This window comes from Columba livia, chromosome 5 (assembly GCF_036013475.1).
Source record: "Columba livia isolate bColLiv1 breed racing homer chromosome 5, bColLiv1.pat.W.v2, whole genome shotgun sequence".
Lineage (NCBI taxonomy): Eukaryota > Metazoa > Chordata > Aves > Columbiformes > Columbidae > Columba > Columba livia.
Window position 1 is genome coordinate 12,721,984 of NC_088606.1, and position 9,766 is coordinate 12,731,749.

The 9,766-nt window shown below is 39.2% G+C and overlaps 1 protein-coding gene across 1 annotated transcript in view; it reads left to right on the forward strand.

The window, feature by feature from the left end:
* The window catches only part of LOC135579658 (protein enabled homolog), a 182,100-nt gene extending 177,611 nt beyond the window's left edge, over positions 1-4,489 (forward strand). The window contains exon 8 of the mRNA XM_065065806.1: positions 2,549-4,489. The gene's annotated coding sequence lies outside the window, so the exon portion shown is untranslated. The remainder of the gene's footprint in view (positions 1-2,548) is intronic.
* Positions 4,490-9,766: the final 5,277 nt, after the last annotated feature.

A 9,766-nucleotide genomic window follows, 5' to 3' on the forward strand; every position in this document is an offset into this window, starting at 1 on the left:
ATAACAAATTATACATAAAAGAGAGTGATCTTATAAGATGATGTTCATTAGGCAGTTCTAACTTCTGATGCATCAGAAACCATATGCTTTGTGCATTGGCTTACAGCTGCAAAGCAGAATTTAAACTACCAAATTAAGGCTTGGTGCCAGTTTCCAGTGAAGCCAACAACAAAACTCCATTTATTTCAGTGATTCAGGGTGAATTGTGTAATAATCACAACTACAAATTAAGAGTTTTTGGGTTTGAGCCAAAACCTCCTCTTCCCTTCTGCAGGTTTGCAATGCTGAAAATGCAAGTGGACAGTCCCCACTCCTTTCCGCACCTTTTTTTAATGGAGAGAGATATAAAAAATGCAGTCTGTTTTTCAGTTTTTCTTATCCCTCCTGTTTCCTTACACTACAAGTGGAAGTTCAGTAACCCTGGGCAGACAGGTTATAAAGAAAAAGGAGTCTGAAGTGTCCAGAGTTTCTGGTCGTCCCACAGGATGGCTATGTGAGTGTCTTATAGCTTCTTTGGGTGGAGGGGCATGTCCTGTCCATTGATGGCCCTGCTGTTGCCACGGATACTGTGCTACTTCTGACACTGTTCATAGCCTGATGCTGAGCTCAGGTAGCAAAAGCATAGACTATTTTTGGTTGTTTTGGAAGAGGTCTACCCAAGCTATGAAGGAGGCATTTCGGGAGACGTGCCCACCCTTTGTTAAAAATCAAAGTAATTTATTATTATTTTTGTCCAACATTGAATGGTGCTATCCTCTGTACTAGAACAAAATTTGTAACGTGCCTCCAAATTAATGATGGGCGACTTCCAAACTACTGAAAGCATTTCAGAACATACATCTCCTTGAAACAAAAATGGTTGAGCGGGGTCCCTTTCATGCTTCTCTTATTTACTTCCTAAAGTGCTTTTCCATCTTTTAAAAGCTTTCTGCCCCTTTTATCTTGTCAAAAGAAACTAGGCTTGTGGCTTGTACACTGAAAGCATTCACTGTCTAAGCAAGCTTGAGCCTCTTAGCAGGGAGTCCATACTGGACTTAAAGCAAAACCTATCCCTAATCCTGGAATCATCATGAAACAGAGAATGTTAGAGTCATTTACAGCTGCCTGGCATTGTTGTTGAGGGATGAATTGAAATCGCTGGTCTGCCAGGCTTGTCAACACCTTTGAAATCTGCCGCCTCGCCTGGTTCCCCAAAGAACTCCTTGGAGAGAGTGAAGGAGCCAAACTGACAGCCAAAGACAGAGTCCACCTACTTGTCCCTTTTTTCCTTTGTCTTTGTTTCCTTTCCGCTTTTATAATTGCCTTTCTTCTTGCTTGTTTTTATCCCAACACTAATGTTGTAATATTGGTAAGTGGTTTAATTAGAAGATTTATTAACTTGTGTTTTCAATCTTTTTACTGAGAAAAAGTACCAAAAACTTAACATAAAAATAAAAGCTATTACACAATCCACTAGTTGGGTGCAGTCTGTCCCCTTTGAATTCCATGGCTAAACTCCCGTTGGCTTTCATGGGAGCCTATTAAGGAACAAGCTCTTGTTATTTTGTAATATGCATGCCACATGGGGTCTCAATTTAGTCACTTAAACTAAAGGCACCCAAACAAGTGGCCTTTTTTTTGGTGATGCGAATGACTCAAGGGGCTAAATGGTAATACATGTGCCTAATTTTAGTACAGCCACAGCATGAATATGGTAAACATAGCCTAGTATCATGACTACATCTATATGGGTTCGCATTTATCAGCCACTCTGGGAATGGTTGACAATGCATGCATCAAAAACACTTCTGTTGGGTATATCCCATAAGTCAAAAATAAAAGCAGATAATAAAGGAGAGAAGTAAATATGAAACAAAAATCTTGGAGTAGCTCGACAACAGTGATTAGTGCCTGTCTGAGGCTTTCTCCATGATAGTAATTAATCACCTCTTTTCAGTGTATTTCTAATATTGCAAATTACTAATGCTTTAAAAATATAAAGCAATTTAAGCTGTCATCAGAGCTGGGACAGTGTTTTCCTGGAGCAGCACTCTGCAGAGAATTTGGTTAAGATCCAAGAACTGGTAAATTTAGAGCAGAAAGTGTTTAGTGCACTTGGTTATTAAACACCAAACTATAAACAAGTGCTTCAATATTTGTAAGATCATGACTTCCAACATAATATCAATTAAAAAAATTAGGTTTCCAAGTTGCAGTATTATAAACGAAGACTCTTAAAATTCACTAAGCCATTGTTTGCTCTTTTCACAGATTGAATATTAAAATTTGTCTTGCCAGGCATGTTCCAGGCTATTCTAAAGTGCCCACCTTTCAAGCCTCAGGTTTAAAGAGAGGAAGAACCTAACCTCTAGAAATATCTCTGCTAGTGGTCCTGCTTTGACCCTATTTGGGTCTTTAGAAGCCACATATGCTAGGTCCGATTGTGCTGTTCTACTTTAACAGTAATGAATATCTCATGCACCAAAATCTGGAAGTTCTTTAGAGGATGTTCCTATGCTCTGAAAATCTTTCTTACACCATTCCTTGTTTTTTATGCCATTATTCCCAGATTCCAGGTGCCCATTAAACCTGCCAGGAAAAGAAGTCCAAGAAAAAATGGTACTTGCCATCTTCTATGGCTTTATTCCAGCAGATCTCTGGGGTCCAAAGAGGTTAGCTGTGTCACTCTTGTCCTAGTAACAAGTCCACTGTGAGTAACGTGATTTTTATTAACAGTGCCAGGTGGCTGGAAACAGTCTTTTGAACATCTTGTTGATGGCCATTCCTCTGGGAATGTCTTCTTGTCACGATTGCTGAGACATGACACCAACTGAGACCCTTCATCACTGACACTGCAAGTGTTCTCAACCCTTCTGGCATTTATCTCCAGAAGCAGCTGTCTGAAGTTGAGGTGTTAGGAGCACATTTCCCTCGTTAGCCCTGTGATTGAGCTCAAGTACAAGCAGAAGTTTCTTTGTTTCTCTTTGAATAAAAAATGCATTTTATGAGTTGTAATAAATGCAAATAACCATGGGGTAGGCAGAAGTCTGTTGGAAGACAGAGAGAGCTCATTCTTCAATAGAGACAGTGCTTTTCTGGGTTGTTGCTGGGTCCTTCGATAGACTTCAGAGAGTGAGAGCACACAAAAAGGAGTTCTCAGTCTTTAGTGATAACTGTGTTCTGTTAGTTTCTAGGAGTGTGTGGAGAGTCTGAGGATGAATTCTCTTTCTTCTTCCAGACATCAGTGTTGGTTTGTTCTGCTTCTGTGGCTGTTTTGTTATAATTCTCCAGGGGCAAGGCCAACCCTGGATGCTATTGAAAAGAATAGTGTGCCTTTTAAGATCTGATTAATTGAGCTACTATTTTTTTTTCCTTTGATAGATTGGGCCATGGTAAGGGGAAATGTGCTTGCAAAATGAGCAGTAAAGTCTGTTTCTTGCAAATGAACTTTGGATCCTGGTCCTCAAATTCCTGAAAGAATTGATCAAATTTTTTCCATCTGTTAAGGTGTATTCTCCTCCTTGAGACTTCCAACTGGTGCTAATGACCCTCACATCCTTCCTGTGACCTGCATCCATTTCCTCACTGATATATCTACCAAAGAAGATGTGTTCATTATTGAATACTATCTTCTGGATGGTAAGACAGTATTTTTCTCTGTATCATACCCATTCTTCATGGGATGCATTTATTTATTTATTTATTTTTGTTTTTTAAGAGCCATTATTATTTCTGGCTTAGGATCCCATCTCATTTAGTAACTTACATTTTATCTAATCTTCATGTCTTTCTTCCACACTATGAATGCCAGTAAGGCTCTACCTTATTTCTTATTTCTTTTTATTTTTTTTTTTTCCCCTGATTTCTGACAGGATCAGAAAATCCAGATGTTTTCTGAGCTCATTCAATGAACAGCTGAGTGATCTGGAGTTATTGTCACCTCTGTGTGCAGACTGTTCATGTAGATAAGAGACTGCCATGTCCTGTTTAGAGACTGCAGTCAAGGCTGCATCCATGATTGCAGCAAACACCACTAGCTCATCAGCTAAGTGGGTAGTAATGCTGAGAAATTTCATCTTTCCTGTCATCTGCTGAGTATTCATGTGGAGCTCTTTTCAGTTTCATGAGACCCTGGGACATCCCAGAAGTATCCGGGAATGGTGCTGCACTTGGCAGTGTTCTTACAATCTTGGTTGGTATGAAGAACTTCCATTACCTCTCTGTGGTAAATATGCAGCCCTCCTCTGTGCTCACATGGTGTCAATATAGAAGAACAGCTTCTTTAAAAGTAAGAATGTTTCTTCAAAATATGCATATAGATTTCTTTCCTTTTCTCCTCACAGTGGACAATCAAGGAAGACAGAGAATATATTTTTTTCCTCTAAAGAAAGGAATGGAAACTACTGTAGAAGGAAAAATTACATGGTCAGGAAGTATTTATTCTACCTTCTTCTATGGCGTGAATATATTTGTACACTATATATATTAATAAAGCTTTATTTCCTGGTAAGTTGTCTCTCTTCCTTTCCAAAATCTACACATAAAAAACGCCAATGGAACTGAGTATTACCACATTGAAAGGGTCGTCATTTTGCTTTTGGGAAAGCATTAGCCAGGGATGCTAAGCTCCACTCCTTGCTTTGAAAGTCTACCACATGAATAAATATCACCAATCATCACTGTTTGTCATTAGCAAGTAACAGTTGCAACTACTGGGTTCTAGAGGCATTTTTTTTTCTGAGCATGTCTTTCATGTTGATGTACTTAATTGGTAGGAGAATAAGGCAGCTATGCTTGCCACTGGGGTGAGAAAAACCTGACACCTGCTCCATCCTGGATATAAATATTCCATAAAGATACTATCTACCCAGCTTGTGCCCAGGAGATTAGCATTTGACTCTTAGCAGGAGGGGGTTATTGTGGCCTGCCCATGTTAACTGCCATGTTGCTGCCTTCTTCTAATGCCCCAAAGAGACTTGCTTCACTTTACCTCACTCCAGTGGCTCACTTCCTTTTTGCAGCATGGCTAAGGAAGGTTTTGTGATGCTTTTCTGTGCTATGTTTAGGAGCTTAAGGTCAGGACTTCGAATTTCTCAGCTAAATTCAAAGCTACTCAGGACCTCTTGGGATTTGTCCCCTTGTAGGAGCAGTAAAAGGAAGCTGTTGCGATGGTTGGAGGGCAGAGTTATACAAAAGGTTACTAAACATTATTGCTTGTGCTTGTTGACTTCCAACTTCCCTGCCACCCACCTTCTCACTGAGCCAGAAGCAAATTTGAAAAAGAAACCGCTGTGCATCACTTCCCTAGCAGAACATGTTGCAGACAAAAGGAATCGAAACCACAAGTAGAGAATTGGATTTCCCCTGCTTTCTCCAAAATAAATATTTGTTCGTGAGAAAAGCAGCCGGAAGAACGAGACATGTACCCCTGACACTAAAGGCTTGTGTGTTTGTGCCAGCTTCAATAGAGATATGGTAGTCCATTGAGTGCTATCTAAGGTCAACCTGAGCTCCATCACCTTAGCTTTTGAAGTAATGTCTTCAGCTACTTGCACAAAACAGAGAAAAGAGGAACACATGGAGAGTCCAGCAGGGATCTGTAACAACTGAAATGCAAAATGAGCAGTAGGGTTGCCCCTTGGAGCTGCTGCCTGCACTGCTTCTTCCCAACGGCAGCAGCATTTCCCCTGAAGCCACTGTGGAGAAAGACATACCATGCACCTCTGGGCAGCACCATTTGGTGATTGTCTGCTGGAATGAGCTGCAAAGAGATAACTTCAGTATAAAGGTATCTGTACCTAAATGAGGTGTCCAAGCCCAGCAGAGAGCTCACCGCCAGTGTCTGGGAAGGAGATAAGCACCTCCAGGTTATGGCTTGCATAAACGGGAAAGGAATGAAGGTGAACTCCCATTGCTTCCTGAAGTACAGGGACTGTGTCCACTCTGGCCTTCTGGATGCTGACCTACAGAGGATCCATGCCTTGCTGAGCAGGGCTCATTCTTTAAATAAAACAGTGTTGAAGACCTATGCTTTGTGTAGTGGCTTAGCAGTTAGAAGCATTGACTAGAAAGTAGATCATGTTGGTTACAGCCCCCTTCCACTCACAGATTGAGTGTGTTTACACTCCAATTTTCCATTTTCTGGAAAATGGCTGAGCAGCTGGGAAGGCAACAAACACACAGTGAAGGAGACAGCAGAGCACTGTTGCTAGCTAAGGCAGTCAGCTGGGAGAGCCTTCTCTGATCCCTTTTTCCTGGACTCCAGAGTGAGCACTGTTTGGCAGGCAGGTGAGCATCCTCATAGTGAGGTTGTGCATGTGGCAGATGTGCTTGATCTTTGAAAGTCAAGTGCCCCATCACTTGTTTATCTTTTTCTTCCACCATCTGCTTCATTTAACTGTATTCCCTTTTCCTGCAGAAGAGCAATAAAAGAGAAGATATTTTGTACTAGGCCATCAGGCACAGAGACTGCAATTAAAGAGTCAATTTTTATAAGCAGTTACCACATGAGATTATCTGGAGCACCACAATTATGGCCTTTCGCAAGCTTAGGGAAATGTTGTGGTGTCTCATGTGGCACCATTTGGTAACACTTAGCCCGTAGAGATTTTTATGGTCAGAGTGAGCTCTAAAATCATAGCTTTTAGCTTCAAATTTGTTTTGCTCTTGTCCACTGTTCCAGCTGTTACCTGGCATGAATTTCCACAGAAGAACCTCCCCTGTCATTGGAAAGCCAGAAAAATCCATTCAGATTAGAAGATGGAAGATTTAGAAAGAGAGGTTCTTTTGGATCATGCCTGTGCCTTCAAAAAAGCCATATTTTTATGATGCCCTTACATAACCTGTCCCCTGTTTCAAATACAGCTTGAAAAAAACTCTCTTTCGTACAAGAACATGACCAGCTGAGTAAATAGAAAAAACTGTTGAATTTGTGGATAGTACTTACTGAGGCCCTAACTATTTTGATACATGTGCCTGCATAGAAGTACATTTTGGAGATAAATAGTGATATTGAGACACATGAAAACAGCTGGTAAAGGCTAAAAGTTAAACTGAAAACATATTCCCGGTAACGCAGTTAAAGGGTTGGGAGAGGTGCTCAAAGGTAAATTCAGGTCAGTTGGTGTTTTCAAAAAAAAGACTTAGATGACTTATAAAACAAAGTCATATGCAAAGGGGGAAGAAGTCACAGAAACACCAAATTTGCCACAGTGCCATGAGAGGGGAATAAAGGAAAAAAAGATGACAAAAAGAACCCAGCAGTAAAATGAATATATTCATTTTATTTTCTCTCCAGACAAGAAATAGTGCCAAGCAGAACCGCATCAGCGTGTGGCCGTTTCTTGCACTGACACTAAAAACATCTGTTGAGGTACAGTGTTTATACAGTCTGCCAAATAAGAGTTTTTTAATCCTAAAACATATGCTGGAAATAGGAAAAATTGGATAACAACAAAAAGAAAAAAGAGGGGTGGGTGGCCAGTAAATTAAAAGTGAGAAATAGGGGAGGATGGATTGGAGAGAACGTTTTCCACATAGTGCCTCATAGTTAATTCAGGTCATCTCAGGTCACCAAGGGAAGGGAAGCTCATGAAGGAATTAACAAATTGCTCTGAGAAGTTAAAAGAAACTGAGGGATGTTCTCCATGTCAAAGACTTCAAAATTCAAACATCAGGTTTTGAATAGTTAATCATAAAACTCAGAATTCAGCAAGTGTTCAAGGATACGTCTAATTTAAGACACAAGAACTGGTGCTGATGCTGACAGAAATACTCCTGTTTTTGCAGGCAGGCATACCTCAGTTTTTTTCAGGAAAACATGTAGTTAAGGACCCATCTGAGCAAGATCCTAATATTGGTGCTGCAGAAATTACGCCTTCATGCTACTTGGCTAAACACTTATTCAAAAAAATCTTAGATATATACAATGAGTAAATTATTTAAAGATTCCCCATCTTCACATTTAGTTCTCTGGTTAAAGTAACCAGAATACAGAATTCACAAGTATTTCTGTGATTGTAATTGGCAGATCTGACCAAATAGGTTTTTCAACTATTTCTATGATATTTTTCAAATAAAGTACTGAAGTATTCCTCATAATAAAATCCTCTTATATAGGGTTGGTTAATTTTGTTTCTGAAATAAAAAATACATGTTGCAGGACATTATTGGATGAAGTTATCTAAGTGATCAGTTTCCTGAATATCATAAATATGTATAAATAGAAGATCTGAGTTTGCATCACTGACTCTTTGAAGTCAACAAAGTCTTTCATTCAAGTTAGTCTGTCTCTGGTACCAGCTGAGGTCTACAGTAAGTGGTGTATTTCTAAAGACAGAAAGACAATAGACTAATTTTAATATAACTTATCTGTTCAATTAATTCCATGTGAAATGTGCTTTTAGAAGAGCAAATGTGCCTAGGGTAAAATCCAGGCCCCTAGAAGTCAAAGAGAAAAGCCCCACTCTATTCAACAAAGTTGAGATTTCACCTCTATTATATTTGATTTTCAAGTACAAAAGATTGATGCTTAGTGAATCACTAGCTTGGACATGGTCAATTTTACATAGGTTATCAAAATCTGCATTGCATTAATTTTGTTGTCTGTCCTTCAAGATCTGCTTCAGTTTATTTCTGTTCAATTTATTAAAAGTTTTATTTTTGAAATCCACAGTAGAAATGAGCAGAAGGATGGATTATACACAGCAGAAATTGAAGAAGTTTTTGGTACTTCTCTTGTGTCTCATGGCGCAACTTCAAACTTTGGATTCTGGAAGATTACACTGGCTGGAAATAACTTATTTCTGGGATATATGAACACACTGGGCAATACAAAAATCAAATTCTGGAATGAGGTGATAGGACCAAAAGAGAGATGTTTCCCAAGGGCAGCACTCAGAGCAACATAATTTTCAGCCTTCTCTGATTTTTACTGACTTTGATGGAGCTCTGTAGATTAGGTGCGTATGTAGCTGAGTTCTATCAGGCGTTTCTGTTCTTATAAAAAAAACAAGAGATCTTATGTGCCCACATAACAGTATTACCAAATGTTTTTATTTTTTCCTGAATCAAAAGAGAACATTTTTGTATGATCATCAAAAAACAAAAGCAAATCTAAGCCGTTGAATATCTCTCACTTTTCTTTGATGCACCACAGCTAGAGATGGAATTAGCACAGACAGTGGAGAAAAATCTTATGGGCTCTTCAAATGCTGGTAACAAATTACTGTTCATTTTTCATTATTGGAAGACTGAAATGTTTTAAAAGATTAGTAGCAAATAAAATATTCTCGACTGAATTTTCAAATCAGGTAATTTCTGTTAAAGTTCAAGATCATCCTGGGGTTTCACAGATTTTTCACCAATATCTGGTAGGAGACACTCCAGCAGTATGCAAAGAGTGGCAGCATAGTTCACATAGAAATAAACTTGCATCTTGTGATATCCTTCTTCCAATTAATGTTAAGTTCCATGTGACACCCAAGCTTTGGCTGGATCTTTTGTGATTCTGAACGTGTCCTCACTTTCAGGACTGTGAAGTAAATTTGCAGGTTATTTTGACTATAATTTGCATTCTAATTTCTTGAAGCATGCTGACTGACCCTTCTTTGCCTGCTCAAGATGTTTGTCTTTTTTAGTGAGAATCTACGCACTGTTCATTGCAATATGGAAGCCTGAGCTCTAAGTGAAATTTTGGTGACTAATAATCCAATTGTTGACCTTCATGTTCAGAGCAATTTCACGCACAGTGATTGCAAATATATATGTATATATTAATGTGATAATG